Source organism: Hypanus sabinus, chromosome 22, assembly GCF_030144855.1.
Source record: "Hypanus sabinus isolate sHypSab1 chromosome 22, sHypSab1.hap1, whole genome shotgun sequence".
Taxonomy (NCBI): domain Eukaryota; kingdom Metazoa; phylum Chordata; class Chondrichthyes; order Myliobatiformes; family Dasyatidae; genus Hypanus; species Hypanus sabinus.
This window is the reverse complement of record NC_082727.1, coordinates 13528836-13552793: the sequence shown is the minus strand read 5'-3', so window position 1 is coordinate 13552793 and position 23958 is coordinate 13528836. Positions and strand designations below refer to the sequence as shown.

Genomic DNA, 23958 nt, shown 5'->3' with positions numbered 1-23958 from the left:
TCTTCTGGATTTCAGCTCAGCGTTCAACATTATTGTCCCACACACCTTGATAAACAGACTCCTGCTCCTCAGTGTAAACGCACCACTGAGCAGCTGGGTGTTGCACTTCCTCAGACAGTCAGGATGTAGAACCAATCCTCCTTCCCCATTTTCCTCAGCCCAGGGCTGTGCGCTAAGCCCACTGCTGCACACTCTGCTCACACGTGACTGCGCGGCCAAACGCACGATCAATCGCGTTCTTAACTTTGCTGAGTTCACAGTGGTGGGGCTTATTATCAACAACAATGAAATGGCCTTAAGAGAGGAGGTGACTGAGCTCGAGGACAGATGCCAGCCCAATAACCTCTTCAGCAGTGTCAACATGACAAAGGAGATGGTTATCGTTTCAGGAGAACTGGCACCATTCATACACCCCCCCCCCACCTTTATACCAGTGGCACAGCAGGAGAAGCTACAAGCAGTTTCAAACTCCCAGGTGTGCACATCACACACAGCCTCTCATGGTCCCAGAACACATCCTACACAGTCAAGAAAGCTCACCAATACCTCTACTTTCTGAGAAGGCCAAAGAGAGCTGGTCTTTGCATATCTATACTCAAATTTTTCTACAGATACACAGTAGAGAGCAACTAACAAGCTTGTCACTGCCTGGTACGGAAACTGCACTGCGGCAAGTCAGGAAGACTCTACGGCAGGTAGTCAAAACTGCCCAATGCATCAGCATCACCATCAAGGACGTATATACAGAAAGGTCCCAATGAAGGGCCAATAATATCATGAAGGATTACACCCACCCTGCTCCTGGACTGTTTGCCTGCTCCCACCAGGGAGCAGGCTGCATACTATCTACGCTAGATCCACCAGACTCAAAATCAGTTACTTTCCCCAAGCAAGTAAGGCTGATTGACACCTCCACCCACTAACTCCACCACTATTTTATTATTTCCTGACAGTCAGTTTATGTACAGCCTAGCGTCACTTTATGGACATACAATAAACTATGTATACGAGGGGTGATTGATAAGTTTGTGGCCAACGGTAGAAGGAGATGAGTTATTAACTTCAAACTTTTTCTATAATCACTCAAAGAGTTGACCTGCATACGCACATAACAAGAGCTGTATAACTTTCTACCTTAGCCTACGAACCTATCAATCACCCATATGTAGACATTTTCTGGAGGTCCAAGATCCGTATGCTCCACGACCACTGGACTAAGTGTGTAAATGTAGGAGGGGACTATGTTGAAAAATAAATGTGCTAGGTTTTCTAAAATTGACTCCTACAAACCTACCTTAGGCCACGAACTTATCGATCACCCCTCATATAAACTATCTTATGTATTTATATGTATTGTGTTTTTATTTTTCTTGTGTTCTTCACCTTTTGTGGGTTTTTTTATTCTGTATCAGATCTGAAGTAACAATTATTTCATTCTCCTTTACACTTTCGTACAGGAAATGACATTAAACAATCTTGATTCTTGAATTTCTTAAATGCCCCTAATGTATCAGCCTCTATCACCACCCCTGGAAGGGCATTCCACACACCCACCACTCTCTCTGTGAAAAGATCTGACCTCGACATCACCCCTGTATTTTCCTCCAGTCATCTTAGAAGTATGCCCCTCTGTATTAGCCATTTCAACCGTGGGAGAAGTTTCTGCTGTCTACTCATATATGCCTGTTATCATCTTGTACACCTCCATCAAGTCACCTCTCATCTTCCTTCACTCCAAAGAGAGAAGCCCCAGCTCAGTCAAACTATCTTTATTAGTCTAGGCAGCATCCTGGTAAATCTCCTCAGCATCTTCTCTAAGGCTTCTACATCCTTCATATAATGATGCAATCAGAACTGAATACGAGTGTAGAGTAACCTTTGCTTCAATAACTAGACACAAGTGGTGTGAGCTAAGTAGCCCCAATGGTGTGTCAGCCGACATCAATAATCCACTGTACCTTCTCGTCTCGATCTCACACCGTCTTTTCATTATCCACACACTGTCACCAGGAAACAATGCGTCATTCGACAACATGAAGTCAAAGAACCTAGTGTAATTGCTGGCTCTCAAGCGGTTACTGACCCAGAAACGTTAATTGCCTTTCTCTCTCCGCAAATGGTGCATGGCTAGCTGAGTATTTCCAGCAATTTTGGCTTTCCTGTAAAGTCTGCCGATGACTTATGTCACAGTGTCAACTTTATCCTGGCAGGCTGCGAACACGGCTTTACCGTGCAGTTATCTATTGTTGCTTCCTGAGCAGCCGAAGCCCTAAGGGGGGGATTCTCCGCGAGTCCGCGGGGGTAATCAGTGTTTGCGTGTCCAAGTCTGAGTCCATGGAGGGCTGGAGGCTGAAGTGCATGGCTGGGAGGGAGGAGCTGCACATCGCTTTGCTGTTGGTTGTGCTCTGCACTGTTCTACTGAACATCGTGGCCTTGCTCACTCTGATGGTGCCGCAACGTGTGGCGACTCTTGCGGGCTGCCACCAGCACACCTTCAGGTTGTTAACGATGTTGCATCTCGATGCATCCGTGATAAATAAAGTTGAGTGTTGAATTTTGAATCCAAAGAAAATTGCAGGAAAACAATCCATTCCCAGCCCTGAAACAAATCACACTGAACAACAGCAAATACACAACAAAGGTACTTTACATACGGGCTTTCGCAAAGCTTCCATTTTCTTCCCCATCTTTGCACCACAGGAGTAGAACCAGAGGATTGGAGAGTGGCGAATGTCATTCCTTTGTTCAAGAAAGACAATAGGGATAACGCTGGGAAATATAGGCCAGAGGGTCTTACATCAGTGATGAGCAAGCTGTTGGTGACGATCCTTAGAAACAGGGTTTCCAAGCTTATGGAGAAACATAGTCTGATTAGCGAGAATCAACATGGCTAGCGAGCTATAGCTTTTCTCTTTAGTTTGAAGAAGATTGAGAGATGATTTGATAGAGGTGTACAAGATGACCAGAGCCATTGATCAAGTGGATAGACAATAGCTTTTCCTAGAGCAAAAATGGCTAATGTGAGGGGAAGAGGCATAACTTTGAGGTGTTTGGAGGAAAGTCAGAGGTAGGATTTTTTACAGAGTGTGATAGCTAGGTGGACCTTGCTGCCACAGACAGCAGTGGAAGCAGGTGCACTCGGGACTTAGATAGGCAGATGAATGAAAGAAAAATCGTGGGCTTTGTTTGTGTTAGAGTAGGTTAAATGGTTGGCACAACATCGTGAGCTGATGTTCTGTGTTCTACATTATGAATATTGTAGTTTGAAACCTACTATTGATTTTAGAATAGATTTTAATCGGTGATAATAAATCTGTTTCTGATTCGGTGCCATATCACAAACCAAAAAGAGGTCTCTCCATGTCTCCTTAATTACTTCTTTTCAAACACACTGATCACTTTTGGGCCAAACATGCTGACTTAACGACCTGATTGAGGTCCAGTAGTTTCATGGAAGTGGGAGGCAGGAGGAATGCCAGGATCATCCTGCAGAATGAACACAGGTGCTCTGTAAAGCAGCCATCCAACCGAAGCGGAGGAGGCCTCGTTGTGAACACTGAATGTAGTCCCTCTGGATTCTACAGCTTCCGTACTGAGGAAATGTTCAAATAAAGTACACTCATCATCATCACTATGTGCCATGTCATATGACATGGGCGATCATGAACATGACCATGATTGTTCTTGGCAAGTTTTTCTGCAGAAGTAGTTTGTCATTGCCTTCTTCTGGGCAGCGTCTTTACAAACAGGTGACCCCAGCCATTACCAGTACTCTTCAGAGATTGCTTGCCTGGTGTCAGTGGTCACCTAACCAGGACTTGTGATGTGCACCGGCTGCTCCTACGACCATCCACCACCTGCTCTCACGGCTTCATGTGACCCTGATCTGGGAGACTAAACAGGAGCTACACCTTGCCCAATGGTGACCAGCAGACTAGCGGAGGGAAGGAGCATTTTACACCTCCCTTGGTAGAGACGCATCTCCACCCTGACACTCAAAAGTATACTAATGGCGCAAATAACTTGTGTGCAGTCTGGGTGCTTTTACATCTTAGAACATTGATGCACAGAAATTGATCCTACAGTCCACGATGTCTGCACTAAACACAATGCCAAACTAAGCTAAAGATTTCCTGCCTGCACATGATCCATATCCCTCCATTCCCTATTCATAGTATATATTATACTTAAAGATTGCACTACAAAGGTAAGTTTTATTTGCTACACGCACGTTGAAAAATTGACCCAGCGATTAAGCCAACAGCTCAGATACAGTTTTAGCTTTATTGAAGCAGGATCTTCGTAAAATATCTTTACATGACCTACCTTTTAAAACTGTTCAAACCAGCCTCATATAAAAATCATTACAGGTTTCAATGTGTCTGCTGTTAATTGGTGATATTAAGCCCAGCTGGGCGCATCCTTAAGAATAATAACTTCTTGGGCATTCTGTAAACAGAAACTTCTGTCTTAAAAGATGACATAAACAGTGAAAGTGATTCTTGATAGGTTTATTGATCAACAGTATTCATCAAAATCCCGAGGTAAAATGGCAATGTCATAATAGCTCCCATATATCCATTTCAGCAGGGTTACTCTGTCAAAGTGGGGAGCTAATGCAGAAGTTGGAGGTGCAAAGGGACTTGAGAGGACTCCTAAGGTTAATTTGCAGGTTGGGCCAGTGGTAAGGAAGGCAAATGCAATGCTGGCATTGATTTCAGGAGGACTAGAATATAAAATCAATATAAAAATGCTGAAGCTTTAAAAGGCATTGTTCAGATCGCACTTGGGAGCAGTTTTGGGCGCCTTGTCTAAGAAAGGATGTGCTGGCATTAGAGAGGGTCCAGAGGAGGTTTATGAGAATGATTCTGGGAATGAAGGGATTAATGTTTGAGGAGTGTTTGATGGCTCTGGGCTTTGATTGCTGGAGTTTAGAAGAACGAGGATCTCATTGAAATCTTTCTAATATTGAAAGGCCTAAACAGAGTAGATGTGGAGAGGATTTTTCTATAGTGGGTTGTCTCAGGATATGAGAGCATCCCTTTAGAACAGAGATGAGGAGGGATTTCTTTAGCCTTAGGTGGGTGTGAACACCAAGTCACTGGGCAAATTTAAAGCTGAAGTTGATAGGTGCTTGATTAGTACGAGAGAATAGGGTTGAGAAGGACTATAAATCAGCCATGTTGGAATGGTAGATCAAACCTGATGGGCCAAGTGGCCCAATACTGCTCTTATATCTTTTGGTCTAATGATTTTATGGTTAATCTCTACACTGCAGGAGAGGACTGAGTGATCGCTTTGCAAAGCACCTACATTCGTTCTGCAGAGGTAAGCCTGGGATTCCCGTAACCTGTTACTTTAATTCCCCATCCCTCTCTGACCCTGTTTGCGATCTCCCGCACTGATACAGTGAGGCCCAGTGAGGGCTTGAGGAACAAAACCTCATTTTCTTTTGGATGCACTGCCACTTTCGAGACTCGGTATTAAATCTTAACCTGCTGTTTAAGCATCTTGTGTTAGAACTGGATATTTCTGCTGTCAGTCACCTGTCAGTGATGTTGGCTCAGCTTTATCCTCTCCAGTGGGAGGGTGAGCGGCTCCGAGCTCCTGGGCATCAACATCTCAAAGGATCTATCCTAACTTCTTCCAGGTGCCAGGTGCTCTGGGTTCCTCCCACATTCCAAAAACTACGGGTGTTAGTGAGCTGTGGGCAAGCTTTGTTGGCACCCAAAGTGTGGCAACATCCTTGCTGATCTGATTTGACGCAATGATGCCTTTCAATGTATGTTTCTATGTACATGTGGCAATTGAAGCTAATCTAATCAATCACCAGTAAGGCACACCAGCAGCTATACTTCATTAGGAATTTGAGGAGATTCCGTATGTTAACAAAGCCTCTGGCAAATGCCAACTAAGGTGCCCATCTGAGTTAGTCGCACTTGCCTGTGTTTGGCCCAAACCTCTCTCAACCTTTCCTATCTGTAGACCTGTCTAAATATCTTTTAAATGTTGAAATTGTCCAAAGGCAACAAAACATTTGCCCGAGAAATCGCTGACAATCTTAATTCTGCTTTTTTAAACTTAGATATACAGTGCCAAACAGGCCTTTTAGGGCCTTCAAGCCACACTGCCCAGCAACCCACCAATTTAACCCTAGCCTACTTACAGGACAACTTTACAATGACTGATTAACCTATTTACTGGTTCGTCTTTGGACTGTGGGAGGAAACCAGAGCACCTGGAGGAAACCCATGCGCACACAAAAAGAACTATACCAACTTGTTTACAGAGAACACCAGAATTGAACTCTGAACCACGACGCCCACAGCCCTAACATCATTTTGAATGGTCTGGCTCTCATTTTAAGGTTGCGCCACATAGTTCAAGACTCCCCACCAGAGGAAATAATTTTCTTTATTACCCTATCAAATCCCTTAATCACTTTAAGCACCTCAATTATATCACTCCTTAATCTTCTACACCCAAGGGAAGACAAACCTAATCTATACAATCTGCCTCCGTAATTGAAACTTTTTAGCTGCATTATCCATACTGGTAAATCTGCACTCTGCCCTCACCAAGTCCACTCTGAGGTCCAGTGCCCATAAACAAATGCAGCCACTCCAGATGTGGTTTAAACAGAGCCTTTGACAACTGCAGTATCTCCTCCTCCCTGTTGTATTCTAGCCAACATGCTCTGAAAGCATAGTTTAGGTAGCTCAGTGGCTCATGTAACTCTATGACAGTGCCAGTGACCTGGGTTCAATCCCAGCCACTGTCTGTAAGGTACATTCCCCCTACGACTGAGTTTCCTCCAGCTACTCCACTCCACCCCCATCCCCCCCCCACCCCACACACATTCCAAAGATGTATACATTAGTAGAGTAACTGGTCACATCGGTGTAACTGGACAGGGCCAGAAGGACCTGTTATTGTGCTTTATCTCTAGATAAAAATAAAAATAAACAGTGGACGTTTCCTGAATGCATTTTAATTATTTCTGTGCCTGTCTACTGATGCAAGTGATTTTTGTAAATAATAAATAAATCTTCCAATGTCCTGCTTCTCTCAGTTTAGAAATCAGTTGATCTACCATATCTCCTGTACTACTACTAGTGCAATCACTTGAGTTGAGTGTGATGTTCTCTGAAGAGGTTGTCTACTGTTGGGACTTCAGGTGGCTGAACAGCACAATCATGCCCCTTTCGTCACTCACTGATCGACGTGGGACTTACTCCAGGATAGTAGGACAGATTCCTTTAATGGAGGGCGCCTGTGAGTGGCTTTGTTTAACGTAGGGAGGCTGGTGTACGAGCAGCCACCACACGGTCCTTGACAAATCAGCTCAGGGTCCTGTGTCATGGAATGCAACACAACTTGGGGTCTTTTTATTACTAAAGCCTTTCTCTGCATTCACTGCCATTGTGATGTGCCATCATCTTCTGCCAGCTCCACCACTGAGTCCTGGTTGGATCTCTCTTTGTCTGGAATCTCCCTCTTGACCTTGCCATTATAAGTGATTGCAGCAGGACATAGACAAATTGCAAGAATGGGAAAAAGCTAGCAGATGGAATACAGTGTTGGAAAGTGTATGATAATACATTTTGGTAAAAGGAACAATAGTGTTGACGATTATCTAAATGGGGAGAAGGTTCAAACATCAGAGATGCAAACAGACTTGGGAGTCCTTGTGCAAGACTCCCAGAAGGTTAATTCACAGGTTGAGTCTGTGGTAAAGAAGGCAATGTTGGCATTTATTTCAAGGGGAATAGAATATAAAAACAAGGAGATAAACCTGAAGCTTTATAGGACACTAGTCAGCCCGCATTTGGAGTATTATCAAGAGTTTTGGGCCCCTTATCTCAGAAAGGATGTGTTGTCATTGGAGGGAGTCCAGAGGAGGTTCACGAGGATGATTCTGGGAATGAAGGGGTTAACATATGAGGAGCATTTGGCAGTTTTGGGCCTGTACTCACTGGAATTTAGAAGAATCCATGGGGATCTCATTGAAACGTACCAAATGTTGAAAGGACTAGATAAGGTGGATGTGGAGAGGATGTTTCCTATGGTGGGGGTATCCAGAACTAGAGAACGCAGCCTCAAAATTGAGGGGCGACCTTCTAGAATAGAAGTAAGGAGAAATTTTTTTAGCCAAAGAGCGGTGAATCTATGGAATGCTCTGCCACTGACTGCGTGGAGGTCAAGTCCGTGGGTATATTTAAAGCAGAAGTTGGTAGATTCCTGATTGGCCAGGGCATCAAGGGATATGGTGAAAGGGCAGGTGTCCGGGGTTGAATGGGATCTGGGATCAGCCATGATGAAATGGCGAAATGAACTCAATGGGCAGAATGGCCTGACTCTGCTCTTATGGACAACACCAGGAGCTAAGTACAAGATAGCTAAACTCCAGGCAGCATCGGTCTTGGGAGCTCAGGAACTCACAAGCCTCTCCACAACAAGGTGATGATCCTTGAAGAAGCTCTCTCCTGTGGTGTCAAAGTGACAGGTCTCTCCTCTGTGCCCTCACAGAACTTCATCCACCATAATCGTTCTCCTCTCAATATACCAACATGTTGAAGTTACTTACCTAACTCATTCTACTACCCAAACTCACCCCTGCCTGTTTCCTACAAGGATCCCATGCTAAATGACACTCAGTGGTAAACTGGCTTCCGTCAGTCTGTCACCCAAAGCAAGCGTCAGCTGTAGTTTTGACTCATTCCACAAGGAAAATCCAGTGAAATAGGGACTTCAGAGACTCATGCAAATTTCTACAGATGTGCAGTGGAGAATATTCTGACTATTTGTATCATGGCCGAGTTTGGGAGACCCAATGCACAGCATCGCAAGAGGCTGTAGTGAGCTGTAAACTCAACCAGCTCCATCACAGGCACAACTCTCCCCACCATTGATGACATCTTCAGGAGTCGGTGTCTGAGCACCTACCATCAGACCCTCAGCATCCGGGACATGCCCTCTTCTCACTACTACCACTGGGGAGCAAACAGCCTGAAGATCCACATACAGTGTTTTAAGGACAGCTTCTTTCCTTCCACCATCGTTTGTCTGAATGGTCCATGAACACATACAAAGTGCTGGCATGATGTGGGAGGAAGGGGTTAGATTAATCTTAGAGTAGGTTAAAGAGACGGGACAACTTTGTGGACTGATAAAGGAGCTCATCCCAAAACATCAACTGTTTATTCCTTCCCGTAGATGCAGACAGACCTGCTGAGTTCCTCCAGCATTTAGTGTTTGTTACTCTAGATGTCCAGTATCTGCAGAATCTCTTGTGTCTTATCATTTGTCTTCTGCACTACTTATTTATTTTTGTAACTTTCTGTAATTTTACATGTTTTGCATGTACTGCTGCCTGAAAACCACAAATTCCACGACATACACTTTGATAATAAACCTTATTCAGATTATGAAATGGACGTTGTTGTCTTCAAAGTGGTAAGACTGAGAAAGCACCAGAAGTACGCTCAGTGAGCACTTTATCAGGCACCTGCTGAGTGTATGTTCATGGTCTTCTGCTGCTGTAACCCATTCACTCCAATTTTCAATGTGTTGCGTGTTCCAAGATGCTCTTCTACACACCTCTGCTGTAACATGCGGTTATTTGAGTTACTGCCTCATTCACTCCTGGCCATTCTCCTCTGTTCTCTCCCACAGAACTGCTGCTGACTGGATTTTGAAAACAAATTCCCATCATTCTCTGTGAACTCTAGAGCAGGGATTACCAGCCTGGGGTCCATGGACCACTTGGTTAATGGTCAGCTGAGATCATCGGGGTCTCTCTTCCCGCCATCACGGACATTTACACTACACGCTGCATCTGCAAAGGAAACAGCATTATGAGGGACCCCATGCACCCCTCATACAATCTCTTCTCCCTCCTGCCGTCTGGGAAAAGGCTCCGAAGCATTCAGGCTCTCACGGCCAGACTATGTAACAGTTTCTTCCCCCAAGCTATCAGACTCCTCAATACCCGAAGCCTGGACTGACACCTTGCCCTACTGTCCTGTTTATTATTTATTGTAAAGCCTGCACTGTTTTTGTGCACTTTATGTAGTCCAGTGTAGGTTTGTAGTCCAGTGTAGCTTTCTCTGTGTTTTTTTTAACTATTACGTAGTTCATTCTAGTTTTTGTACTGTGTCATGTAAAACCATGGTCCTGAAAAACGCAGTCTCATTTTTACTATGCACTGTACCAGCAGTTATGACTTGACAATAAAAGTTGACTTGACTTGACTTGATAGGGGTCCATGGCATAAAAAAGGCTGGGGAGCCCTGTTCTAGAGATAGTGGTGTGTGAAAATCCCAGGAGATCACCAGTTTCTGAGATACTCAAACCACCACATCTGGCACCAACAATCATCCCACATATTTGGTCTGAACAACAGCAGAGCCTCTGCTTGCTTTTATACAATGAGTTGATGCCACGTGAATGGCTGATTAGATATTTACATTAATGAGCAGTTGTACAGGTGTACCTAATAACATGGTCACTGTGTGTATCTCAGTGATATTAAACCTGATTCAGGTTCTGAAATGGACAGTGTTGCCTTCACAGTTGTAACACTGACAAAGCACCATATGTAGGTTCAACATAAAAGACAGATGAGTGTTGATACAAATGACTACATCGTTCCTCATAGCTGTCACTTGTGGAGTTATCTGATGTATCTCCCCAGTGGACAGTTATGTTTTATCACTTGACCTTGATATGCCTTGACTGATCTTGTTTGATTTATTGGTAAATGTGACCTTTCCCTTCCATAGATCACAATTACATTGTTTAATTACAACATGCCAGATCATTACATTCTTAAAAGTAAACGATGGCACATAAAAGCTTTATGCTTTCAGACATATGTTTTTCATTCTCCTAACCCTCTGCCCTCGTCAATTCTTTACTTAGCAAAAAAAAACCTTGTTCTCAAATAACTGCCTTTGGAGGACAAGGAAATTCCCTAAATGGATGAATGCAAATTAAGTGTAGATGTGGGTTCAAAGAGCGATCGTTACAATTTACAGCACCCATGTGGAAGAAGAAATTGTGGAAAATAAAATTCCTTTTTATATGCTGGAAAGATCCTGCAGCTGTGCAAGTCAGAATATGCCACATCATCAGTCCTTGAGCGAGTGCAATAATTAGACTCATCCCAACAGTCCGATATCACGGCACAGATACCAGACTGCCTGGTGTCATCCCAAGTATCAGAATGGGGACTGTATCATTATATTAGGGACAATGGGCTTCACCTGCTCCAAATCTCCAGATAACTTCACTCACCTCAACCTACGGACTCACTTTCAAGGACATGACATGCTCCCAGTATGTTTTATTTATTTATTTTTATTTCCACAATTTGTCTTCTTTTGCACTTTGGTCACTTATCAGGGCGTCCAGAGTAACGCACATTTGGAGAATCTCACCAGGTCAGGCAGCATCTATGGAGAGGAATAAATAGTCAACGTTTTGGGGTGGAACCCTTCGTCAGGACTGAAGAGTCTCGGCCCTAAATGTCGATTGTTTATTCATTTCCATAGATGCTGTCTGACCTGCTGAGTTCCTCCAGCGTTTAGTATTTGTTTGTCAGTCTTTTTATGTACAGTTTTTCATAAGTTCTGATGGATTTTTTTATTTTCCTGTAAACGTCGACTAGAAAATGAATCTCAAGGTTGTATAAGAGTGACGTATATGTACTTTGATATTGACCATGATTCGCGAGATGATGCCATCACCGGTTTGGGAAGGAAGTTCAATGTCACAGTGCAATAATGTAAACGGATACCCTGTCCAGCCAGAAAATGGATATGGCTGTTGAAGACAACAATCTGACAATCCAACCACTTCAAGTGACAGGATCCACCATTCCACATCAGTCAGAGGAGAGGAAGATGTAGATATCCTGTTCCAATTACACAGAGACCACATCAGAAGGGCTGTGTCCCTCCCTGTGGAAGGGTTCCACAGGACAGCTTAGATGCAGGGAGGTGTTCTCAGGGTCCAGAACCGTTTGAGGCCTCTTAGAACTGAGATCTGGGGAAGCCTCTTCACCCAAAGAGTAGTGAGCTTCTGGAATTCTCTACCACAGGAAACCATGGGGGACTAAATCATTAAATATATTCAATGAAGAGGGAGAACTAGTTTATAAAGTTAAAAGGAGGGCTCTTTTGACTGATGAAGCAGGTCCAAGGCAAACCCTTGCTCCCAGTTGGGAGTGAAGGAGGATTAGAGGCAACCTGACAGAGGTGTACAAAAGGATAAGAGGCAAGTGGACAGCCAGAGACTTTATCTGAGGGCAGAAATGGCTATACGAGACAGCATAGTTTTAAGGTGATTGGAGGAACGTATAGGAGGATGTCAGAGGTAAGTATATTTTACACAGTGAGTGGTAGGTACATGGAACGCACAGCCAGGGATGGTTGTAGAGGCAGATACATTATGGACATTAAAAGACTCTTCGATAGGCACATGGATGATAGAAAAGTGGAGAGAAAGGTTGGATTAATCCTAGATTAAAAGGTCAGCACAGTATTGTGGGCCAAAGGGCCTGTACTGCGCTGTGCTGTAGTATTCTATTATTTATGTTCAATTTTAACATTTCCAACATTATCATTTTTTTCTGTCTGCTTCATCTCGCCTTGTATAGCAAGCCTGGCATCAGAGGAATCAGTCAGGGGAACCATTACTGCAATCTCTCTGTGACAGGTTACGGCAGAAACTAATTGCTGCTCCCTTTTTCAATATTTCTATCATACAGTTGGCAGAGAGCGAGACTAGTTGTGGTAGTAACAGTTCTCCAGACCGATGCCTCCGATGGCTGGTTTGTTATATAGGAGCGAATAGGGTTTTACTCTAATTCCAATAAAGGGTCTTTGATCTGGAAATGTAACCCTGTTTCCTCTTTCAGCAGATAAGTACAACCCCAAAGAGGATGCACAAGAGACGCTGGAAATGTTGAACACACACAAAATGTTGGTGTTGCTCAGCAAGTCAGGCAGCACCAATGGAGGCGAATAAACAGTCAGGCCGAGACCCTGACCAGCATCTCTACATTCTTCAGTGTTTAAGGAGGTACAGCAGGTCATTGAGGACTCTAAAAAACGTCTACAGATGTACGGTGGAAAGCATTCTGACTGGTCGTATCACAGATGGAAGTGGATACTCCAACGCATAAGATCGCAGGAAGCTTCAAAGTGGTGGGTCCATCTTGTGTGTAGATCTCCTCACCGTCAAGGAAGTCTGCAAAAGGCAATGTTTCAGGAAGAAGACATCCATTTTCAGGACCCCCACCATCTGGGCCTTGTCTTCTTCTCGATGCTGACATCAAGCAGGCGGTACAAGAGCCTGAAGACCCAGGCCTCAAAGTCCAACAACATCTTCTACCACGCTATCGTTTGGCTCTTGAACCAAACTGAAATATCTCAATACTACTGCAAACTACTTTTTCTCTCTGTCAATCCTGTACTAATATGATTATCTTTATTTTGCACAAAACATGGCAATAAACTTGAACTTGAGATGTTGCCTGACCAGCTGAGCATTTCCAGCATTCTCTATTTTCCCTTCACATTTAATTTATATTTTAATTCCTTTTGTTAACATTTTTTTTAGGTTCGTAAGGATAGTTTGGGGAAAAAAATACCATGGAGTTAGGGGTCAGAATAGGGTTGGGGTACAAGGACTTGCGAGAATTAGAGGTCAGGCCAGAGTTAGGACTCCACCTCACTTTGAAGACCAGAGATGCAGACACGGGACATCCATGACCAGATGTTGGATGTTGGACCAGCAGGGTGTAGATAAGGACCCCTCTTCCCCAAAGGTCAGCAAGTTGTCAGCTGATTGCAGAGTCAGAGTTCTGATGACCCTCAGGTTCACAGATCTGTGAGACCGGAGCTTTAGAGGCCTAGTGTTCAGTGATCAGCATGTTCCTGATTGATGCCAAGGGTCAAGGTTCAAGGGTCAGAAGTCTAGCCTCACTGCCCAGAGCCAAGGCTGAAGCCCAGTGTCTGCAGGCCCAAGTCCTGCGGTTAAAGGGCTGTACATGTGCACAGGTGAGAGGGAGGAAAGGGACTTGCTTTTGCTTTGTTGCTTTCTGTTTTCTGCTGTGTTGTGTTTGTGGTGTTCTGCCAAGCGTTGGGGGCATGCGATGTTGGCACCGAATGTGTCGTGATACTTTCAGGCTGCCCCCAGCACACCCTTAGGCTGTGTTCATTGCTAACAAAAATGGCACACCTCAGTGTCACCTCAATTAACTTGAACATTGAGTCCTAAATCTTGATCTCTAACATCTTCAGTTTTGATTTTCATCGACTTTCTTCCCTTGAGTTCAGGAGAAAAAGAATATATCTTGCGAAATGCACTATATTATTTTAGGAGCACAAGGAAGTCTGCAGGTGCTGGAAATCCAGAGCAACACATACAGAATGCTGGGGGAATTCAGCAGTTCAGCCAGCATCTATGAGAAAGAGTAAACAGTCAATGCTTTGGGCTGAGACCAGTGTTATTTTATTTGGATTTATATGGAGTTATTGGTTCCCTTTTCTGAAGGTAATGGGCTAGTCATTTAAGGTAGAGATAAGATGTATATCAACAAGGACAGGTACATAGTAGAGAGCATTCTGACCGTTTGCAGCAATGCCTGGTATAGAGGCTCCACTACACAGGACCGCAAGAGGCTGCAGAGAGTCGTAGGCCCATTTTCTCCATCATGGGCACAACCCTGCTGATCATTGACGACTTCTTCAAGAGGCAGTGCCTCAAAAGGTGATGCACCAGCAATAACTCACTCTGAGACGTAAAGGCGAGATATCGGCTTTTATTGACTGGAAGAAGGAACAAGCAGTGAGTGACCACCATACTACATCCTGGAGACTGAGAGGCCGGACTCAGGCCTCGATTGCCTTTATACAGGGGTCTGTGGGAGGAGCCACAGGAGCAGTCAGCAGGGGGCGTGTCCAGACAGGTGTATGTAGTTTACCACATTCACCCCCCCTTTGTTTTAAAAGAGAGTCCCCACGTGGCGAAGTTTCTTACAAGTATGTTTACAGGTTAAGTCCATCAGGTGGTCGAATCTGTCGCTGTGATCTACGTAGCACCGGCTGTGATTGCACAGATGCCGGTGGTGATTGCACCAGAGACGGTGGTTGTGCTGGTTCCAGCCTAACTGGAGGTGTCAGCCCACTAGGTGTCAGTGATCCCTCACACGTGTGCGAGGCGCCTGGTATAGGAGTGTCGTGAGGAGTCTGTGTAGGGCTTGGTGTGCGCAGTGTCACCTCGGGTACAGGGTTCATAGTTACTGGAGAGTGTTCGGGGTAGTGGTCTGCTGCTCCTGTGGGAGCCAGGTCGCGGATAGAGACCGTGTCCTCCCGCCCATCAGGTAAGACCATGTAGGCATACTGCGAGTTTGCATGTAGAAAGTGATCCCTCTCGATCAGCGGGGAGTATTTATTACTCCTCACATGTTTCCGGAGCAGCACTGGCCCTGGGGACGTCAGCCAAACTGGTAGGGTGGTCCCAGTGACAGACTTCCTGGGAAAAGAGAATAGGCATTCGTGAGGGGTGGCATTGGTGGATGTACATAACAGGGAGCGGATAGAGTGGAGTGCCTCAGGAAGGACCTCCTGCCATCGAGAGACCGGCAACCCTTTTGACTTAAGGGCTAAAAGTGTGGCCTTCCACATTGTGGCATTCTCCCGCTCCACCTGGCCATTACCCCGGGGATTATAACTTGTGGTCCGACTAGTAGCAATGCCCCTAGCTAACAGGTACCGGTGCAGCTCGTCACTCATAAAGGAGGACCCTCTATCACTGTGGATATAGCAGGGATATCCGAACAGAGTGAAGAGCTGGCGCAGGGCTTTTATGACGGATGTGGTAGTGGTGTCGGGGCAGGAAATGGCAAAGGGGAACCGCAAGTACTTGTCGATAATGTTGAGAAAGTAGACATTGCAGTCGGTGGAGGGAAGGGGGCCCTTAAAGTCAACACTCGGTCGCTCAAAAGGGCGGGTGGCCTTGACAAGTTGTGCCGTGTCAGGACGGTAGAAGTGCGGTTTGCACTCAGTGCAGATTTGGCAGTCCCTGGTCATCGTCCTGATGTCCTCCAGGGAGTACGGCAGGTTCCGGTCTTTCACGAAATGGTAAAATCGGGTGACCCCTGGATGGCAAAGATGTGCATGGAGGGCGTATAGCTGGTCGAGCTGTACGCTAGCACACGTTCCCCGGGATAGGGCATCAGGGGGCTCATTGAGTCTGCCAGGATGTCAAAGTTGTAGGCGGAGAGTTCTATTCTCCACCGCAAAATTTTATCATTTTTGATTTTGCCCCACTGTTGGTTGCTGAACATGAATGCAACCGAGCGCTGGTCGGTCAGCAAGGTGAACCTTTTGCTGGCGAGATAGTGCCTCCAGTGCCTAATAGCTTCCACTATGGCCTGGGCTTCTTTCTCCACCACGGAGTGCCGAATTTCAGAGCCTTGAAGGGTACGAGAGAAGAATGCTACTGGCCTGCCTGCCTGATTGAGGGTAGCAGCAAGCGCGAAGTCGGAGGAGTCACTCTCTACTTGGAAGGAATGGTCTCGTCCACCGCATGCATCGTTGCTTTGGCAATGTCCCCTTTAATGCAGCTGAAGGCCACGCAGGCCTCAGCAGAGAGGGGAAAAGTGGTAGACTTGACCAGGGGGCAGGCCTTGTCTGCATAATGGGGGACCCATTGGGCGTAATAGGAAAAAAAACCCAGGCACCGACTGAGGGCCTTGAGAGTGGTGGGAAGAGGGAGTTCTAACAGGGGGCGCATACGGTCGGGATCAGGGCCAATGACCCCGTTTTCCACGACATACCCAAGGATAGCGAGTCGGGTGATTCTGAACACACACTTGTCCCTGTTATAAGTAAGGTTCAGAGCTGCGGCCACTTGGAGAAATCGTTGGAGGTTGGCATTGTGATCCGGCCAGTCGTGACCACAGATGGTGATGTTATCCAGATAGGGAAATGTGGCCTTCAGTTGGTACTGGTCCACCATCTGGTCCATTTCCCTCTGGGAAAACCGAGACACCATTTGTGACACCAAAGGGGACGCGCAGGAAGTGATAGAGCCTGCCGCCCGTCTCGAAGGCGGTGTAGGGGCGGTCCTCTGGGCGGATGGGGAGCTGGCAATAAGCGGATTTCAGATCTATTGTCGAGTACACCTTGTACTGAGCTATCTGGTTAACCATATCCACGATGCGGGGTAGGGGGTACACGTCAAGCTGCGTGAACCTATTGATGGTTTGACTATAGTCCACCACCATCCTATCTTTCTGCCCGGTCTGAACAACAACCACCTGGGACCAAGGGCTTGTGCTTGGCTCAATGATCCCCTCCCTGAGCAGCCGCTGCACCTCTGACTGAATGAAGGCCCTGTCCCCCGCGCTGTACCTCCTGCTTTTAGTTGCCACAGGTTTCCAGTCGGGGGTCAGGTTGGCAAACAGCGGTGGGGGAGGGATCTTGAGGGTGGAGACGCTGCAAGTGGTGTCAGTAGCGCAGCTGTCGGCATGGTGCTGGGCGGGACGTGTGGGTCGGTGTGTGTGTGTGGTCAGTAGCAGGGTATGTGACGAAGTCCAACCAAACTGAGGATTCCTGACAGTGAATGGTGGGAGGGGCCCGTCATATGCCATAGTCACACTTTCGAGGTGGCTGTGGAAGTCCAGCCCCAATAGCACAGGTGCACACAGTTTAGGCATGACCAGTAGCGCAAAGTTCCGATATTCTGTGCCTTGCACCACCAATGTCGCTACACAACCCACCCAAATGTCTGTGGAATACCACCAAGAAGCCAAGGTGATCCTCTGACTTACCGGCTGTGTCACAAGTCCACAGCATTGCACCGTGTCAGGGTCAATAAAACTCTCAGTGCTGCCCGTGTCAAACAGGCAGCTAGTCCTGTGCCCCTCCACCAGGATGTCCATCATTGATCTTGCAAGCTGGTGTGGGGCGCTTTGGTCGAGGGTTATGGTGGCCAGAGTTGAACTGCCATCTTGGTGCCCGGTAAACACCAGTGGGTCAGGGGCAGGGCACGCTGACGCCGACGAAGGTGGCCACCCACATCCAGGCATGCAAGATGGCGGCCCCCATGTCTCACACGCAGCGCTGCCCGACCCCGCTCATAGTTTAGACTTACAGACCTTGGCAAAATGGCCCTTCTTCCGGCAGCTGGAGCAGGTCGCTTCTCGGGCCGGGCAGCACTTTCGGGGGTGCTTTTTGAGTCCACAAAAATAACACAGCTCAGGCTTTCACCTGGCCGCAGCCATGGTCAGGTTCGGGGAGTTCGTGGAATCGCGACTGGCAGTGGTGTTGGCGAATTTGCTCACGGGAACCGGCGGCGGCGGGGTCTGAGGTGTCCAAGGAACCAGCGGGGGATCGCGCAACTGGAAAGCGTCAGCGTTGTGCAGAGCAGCCTCCAGCGTGTCGGCCGTCTCGATCGCCGAGAGTAATGTAAGATCGGCATTTTCCAGCAGCCGCCGACGCACGTACACTGATCTAATTCCTGTAACAAAGGCGTCTCGTACTAGCAGCTCCGCATGCTGTTCTGCCGTGAGTGTTTTGCAGTCACAAGCTCGGACGAGTGTCTGTAGTGCTCGGAGAAACTCGGCGCCCGATTCTCCAGGCCGCTGTCGCCGGGTAGCTAAACGATGTCTCGAGTAGACGGTGTTCACCGGCCGCAGGTACTGTCTTTTGAGAGCGTCCAGTGCCCCTTCGTAGGTCGACAGGTCCCTGATAAATGAATAAACTTTTGGGGTGACCCTCGAGAGGAGAATTCTGTGCATAACAGCAGGCTTGGTTGCACTAACCTCCTCCAAGTACAATTGGAAGCATGCAAGCCAGAGTTCAAAGGCAAGAGCTGCTTCAGGGTCTTGGGCGTCCAAATCCAATCTTTCCTGACGTAAGACGCTTTCCATGTTTTAAAACTTCCAGTCAATAAAATTGATGCACCATCAATAATTCACTCTGAGACGTAAAGGCGAGATATCGGCTTTTATTGACTGGAAGAAGGAACAAGCAGTGAGTGACCACTATACTACACCCTGGAGACTGAGAGGCCGGGCTCAGGCCTCAATCACCTTTATACAGGGGTCTGTGGGGTGGAGCCACAGGAGCAGTCAGCGGGGGGTGTGTCCAGACAGGTATATGTAGTTCACCACAAAAGGGCAGCATGCTGCACTGAAGATCTTCACCTCTCTGGACATGCCCTTTTCAAATTCAAGTTTAATTGTCATTCAACCATACACATGAATACAGCCAAATGAAACAGTGTTCCTCTGGGGCCAAGGTGTAAACCATAGTACCATCAGACACACACAGCATACTACTACCATCGGGGAGGTGGTATAGGAGTCTGAAGACCGACAGTCAATAATACAAGAATTCCTTCTTCCTCTCCACCATCAGATGTCTGACCAGTCTACGAACCCATGAACGCTACTTTTTTCTTCTTCGTTTTTGTGCTCTTTATTTGTGTAATTTATTGCAATTTTATATCTTTGCTGCCACAAGACATCAAAATTTACTTGATATAAGTCAGTGATAATAAACCTGGTTTGGATTCTAATTTCCTTCTTTGAAGAGCATTAGTGAATCAAATAGATTTTTGTTGGAAGTCCTGATGTTTTAATGCTAACATTACTGAAATTAGATATCCACTTCTGTTTTTTCCCTTTTCGAACAATTAACAATATTCAAGATTGTTTTCCTGATTTCAAGTGTGTAGAACAGAATAATTGTTACTCTGGATCCAATGCAGTTAAAAAAAAATACAAATAAGATAAAGAACACAATAAAAATACACAATAAATATAAATACATAAGGTATCTTATATACGTAGATTGACTGTATGCTTATAAAGTGACTCTAGGTACAGGAGTGCCTGTATGTAAAATGACTGACAGAAAATATTAAAGTAGTGGTGGTTGGGGGTGTGGAGGGGTGGGTTAGCAGGTGGAGGTGTGAGCAGACTTACGGTTCCTGGCGTAGATGTTACATAGTCTCGTCCCTGATGAAAGGGAGACAAACAGTCCATGAACAGGCTGGGTGGAATCCTTCATGACGTTACTTGCCCTTTTCCAGCACCTTTCTGAATACAGGTCCTTGATAGCGGGTAGGGCGGTGCTAGTGATACAACGGCAGCTTTGACTACCTGTTGTAGCGCCTCCCTGCCCACCGCAGTGCAGCTTCTCTTCCAGGTAATGGTGCAGCCTGTTTGGATGCTCTCGGCTGCACATCCGTAGAATAAAGTGAGTACAGATGTGCGAAGTCCAGCTCTCTTCAGCCTCCTCAGAAAGCAGCGATATTAGTGAGCTGACCTGAATATGTAGAATGTGTTCTGAAAACTTGAGAGGCTGTGGAGTTCGAAACTGCTGTGCCACCGATGTAAAGAGGGGTGAGAGTAGTGAGAGTTCTCCTCTGATTTGTTGACATAAAGGAACAGGTTATTTGCTCGGCACCGGCCTTGAGCTCTTCCACCTCCTCTCTATTTAAGTTCCCCACATGGAAACTCGTGTCTCCAGATCAAATCTCCAAAGCTCCAACACTAATCCAATAATTTAACGTAGCTTTTCAATAATCCCTTTCCTCCCACAGATGCCACTCAGCCTGCTGATTTAGTCATAGAGTCACAGAAAAGTACAACTTAGAAACAAGAGCTTCAGCCCATCTACTACATGCTGGACCAGTTAAACTGCCTACTCCCATCGACCTGCACCGGGACCATACCCCTGCCATCCGTGTATCTACCAAAACCTCTTACACGTTGAAATCATGCTGGCATGCTCCACTAGCAGTGACAGCTCATTCCAAACACACAGCCCTTTGAGTGAAGAAGTTTCCCCTCATGTTCCTCTTAAGCTTATCACCTTTAACCCATGATCTCTAGCTGTAGACCCACCCAACCCAAGAAAAAGCCTGCTTATATTTATCCTGTCTATACCCCTCATCATTTCTATCAAAGTTCCTCTCTCTATTTTCTACGTTCTTCACACTAGTCTGCTTTAATTTTATCTACCATTTTTCCAGCTGGTCCAGATCCTGCTACAAACTCTCATAGTCTTCCTTGCAGTCCACTACACTCCCAATCTTGGGTGTCATCTTCAGACGTTCTGATCCAGTTAACAAACAAAATGGACCCAGCGCCAATCCCCGTGGCTCACCACTAGTCACAGGCCTCCAGTCAGAGAGGCAACCATCTACTGCCTCTCTCTGGCTTCTCCCACAAAGCAAATATCCGCTCTAGTTCCCCAGTTGCAATAACTCTTTCACTCTACCAAACTGTAGCAAACACACATAAAACTGATTTTAAAAATGGATTGGTATTAAAAGGAAGTGCAGTTAAATCCCAAGTGAATCTAGTTCTTCATAGATACAGTTCAATGTCAGAATCAGGTTTCTTATCGCTGACATACTGTATGTCATAAAATTTGTAATTTTTCTGACAGCAGATTAATTACCTTTTGTTTGATGTGTTTTGATTAAAGGGTCAACGTTAATGTAAATGGTGAACTCACATCTCCCTCCTCCCACCGCTGCTGCCTGATCTTTTATTTTGGATTTTCAGCGTCTGCAGTATTTGAGTAATTGGCATGCAGAACTGGCAGTCCTGAGCTCCACCTGCTAAATCGAGACCTTGCCAACCTCAGGAGGTAGTTCAAGAATGCTCTAGTTTCCCCCCCCCCCCCCCCACATTGTAAAGGTGTTTGGACTGGCAGGTTCATTGACCACTAAACTGTCCCTGCTATGTAAATACAGGGACAATAGATCACAGGAGAATATTACTGAGGGAATGGGATTGCTTTATGGGCCAGCCTGGACTTAATGGGCTGACTGGCCTCTTTCTAGGTCCCAAGAAACTATGACATAAATTGTCCATACTTAAAACAATTCTAATTGAGGGAAGTAACAGTTTCACACTCTCTCACATTGGGCAACATTGGTAAAATTTCGAACTGCTTCAAGACTATTGCGTACCTCTCTTTGTGACAGCTTGGCCTGGGTACGGTTGATGGTTCTTAATGGTTCAAATTTGCTCTTCACAAGTGACACAGATTACAGTTAAGGTGTTCAGGAGTCAAGTAACAATGAGACAATTTCCTCCAGATTGTTGATGTGGTAAAAGTTGAACCCTGGCTCTAAGTGAGCAGATATCAGGCTCCCCACTCCAAATGAGCCCACCATTATAAATTGCCCACCATTCAGCACCTAATTCCAACCCCAACCCTCAATTCACAATCCTTATTCCTCTATCTTCAACCCTTGATCCTGAACCCTCAATCTTTGATCCTTAACCCACAACCCTCAATTTTCAATCCTCAACTCTCAATACTCAAACTGCAGCCTTCATGCTTCAACCCCCAAAACTCAATCTCCAACCCTCAATACTCAAACTACAGCTTTCATTCAGCAACCCGCAACACACAACCTCAACCCTCAATCTGCAACCCTCAACCCACTAACCCTCATTCCTCAGCTTTCAACTTTCATTCCTCAACATTCAATCCTCAACCCACCTTGGGCACCATGGTAGCATGGTGGTTAAAGCGATGCTATTACCACTCAGAGAGGGGTTCAATTCCAACATCATTTGTAAGGAGTCTGTACGTGCTTCTCATGGAATGCGTGAATTTTCTCCGGGAACTCGTTTCTTGCCACAGTCCAAAGTTAGTAGGTTCATAGGTCATTGTATTAGGCGAGGGTTGAATTGGGCATTGCTGGGTCACGAGGCTTGAAGAGCTGGAACGGCCTTTTCCACACTGTATGCAAATAAAATAAAAACCCCGAACTACAACCCTCAGTCCTCGACTCCAACTCTAAATCCTCAAACCACAACCCTCAAATCTTAACCCACAACCCCCAATCCTTAACCCACAACCCTCAACCTTCGATTCTCAATCCTCAACCCACAACCCTCAATCCTCAAACCACAACCCTCAATACTTAACCCACAACCCTCAACCTTCGATTCTCAATCCTCAACCCACAACCCTCAATCCTCAAACCACAACCCTCAATACTTAACCCACAACCCTCAACCTTCAGTTCTCAATCCTCAACCCACAACCCTCAACCTTCAATTCCCAATCCTCAAGCCACAACCCTCAATCCTCAACCCTCAATCCTCAAACCACAACCCTCAATACTTAACCCACAACCCTCAACCTTCAGTTCTCAATCCTCAACCCATAACCCTGAATCCTCAACCCACAACCCTCAACCCACAACCCTCAATCTTCAATTCTCAATCCTCAACCCGCAACCCTCAATCCTCAAACCACAACCCTCAATACTTAACCCACAACCCTCAGCCTTCAGTTCTCAATCCTCAACCCTCAATCTTCAAACCACAACCCTCAATACAACCCACAACCCTCAATCCTTAACCACAACCCTCAAGCTTCAATTCTCAATCCTCAACCCCAACCCTCAATCCTCAACCCACAACCCTCAACCTTCAATTCTCAATCCTCAACCCACAACTCTCAACCCTCAATCCTTAACCCACAACCCTCAATCCTCAACCCACAACCCTCAATCCTCAAACCACAACCCTCAATACTTAACCCACAACCTTCAGTTCTCAATCCTCAACCCACAACCCTCAATCCTCAACCCACAACCCTCAATCCTCAAACCACAACCCTCAATACTTAACCCACAACCCTCAGCCTTCAGTTCTCAATCCTCAACCCTCAATCTTCAAACCACAACCCTCAATACAACCCACAACCCTCAATCCTTAACCACAACCCTCAAGCTTCAATTCTCAATCCTCAACCCCAACCCTCAATCCTCAACCCACAACCCTCAACCTTCAATTCTCAATCCTCAACCCACAACTCTCAACCCTCAATCCTTAACCCACAACCCTCAATCCTCAACCCACAACCCTCAATCCTCAAACCACAACCCTCAATACTTAACCCA

The 23958-nt window shown here is 46.0% G+C and overlaps 1 protein-coding gene and 1 long non-coding RNA gene across 2 annotated transcripts in view; one reads left to right on the top strand and one right to left on the bottom strand.

Moving 5' to 3' along the window:
• The window catches only part of LOC132379345 (uncharacterized), a 59785-nt gene extending 54457 nt beyond the window's left edge, over positions 1–5328 (top strand). Inside the window, exon 3 of the long non-coding RNA XR_009507394.1 lies at positions 5279–5328. This is a non-coding gene — a long non-coding RNA (uncharacterized LOC132379345). The remainder of the gene's footprint in view (positions 1–5278) is intronic.
• Positions 1–23958, bottom strand: part of hpse2 (heparanase 2) — a 461866-nt gene that overhangs the window by 421368 nt on the left and 16540 nt on the right. The window lies entirely within an intron of this gene.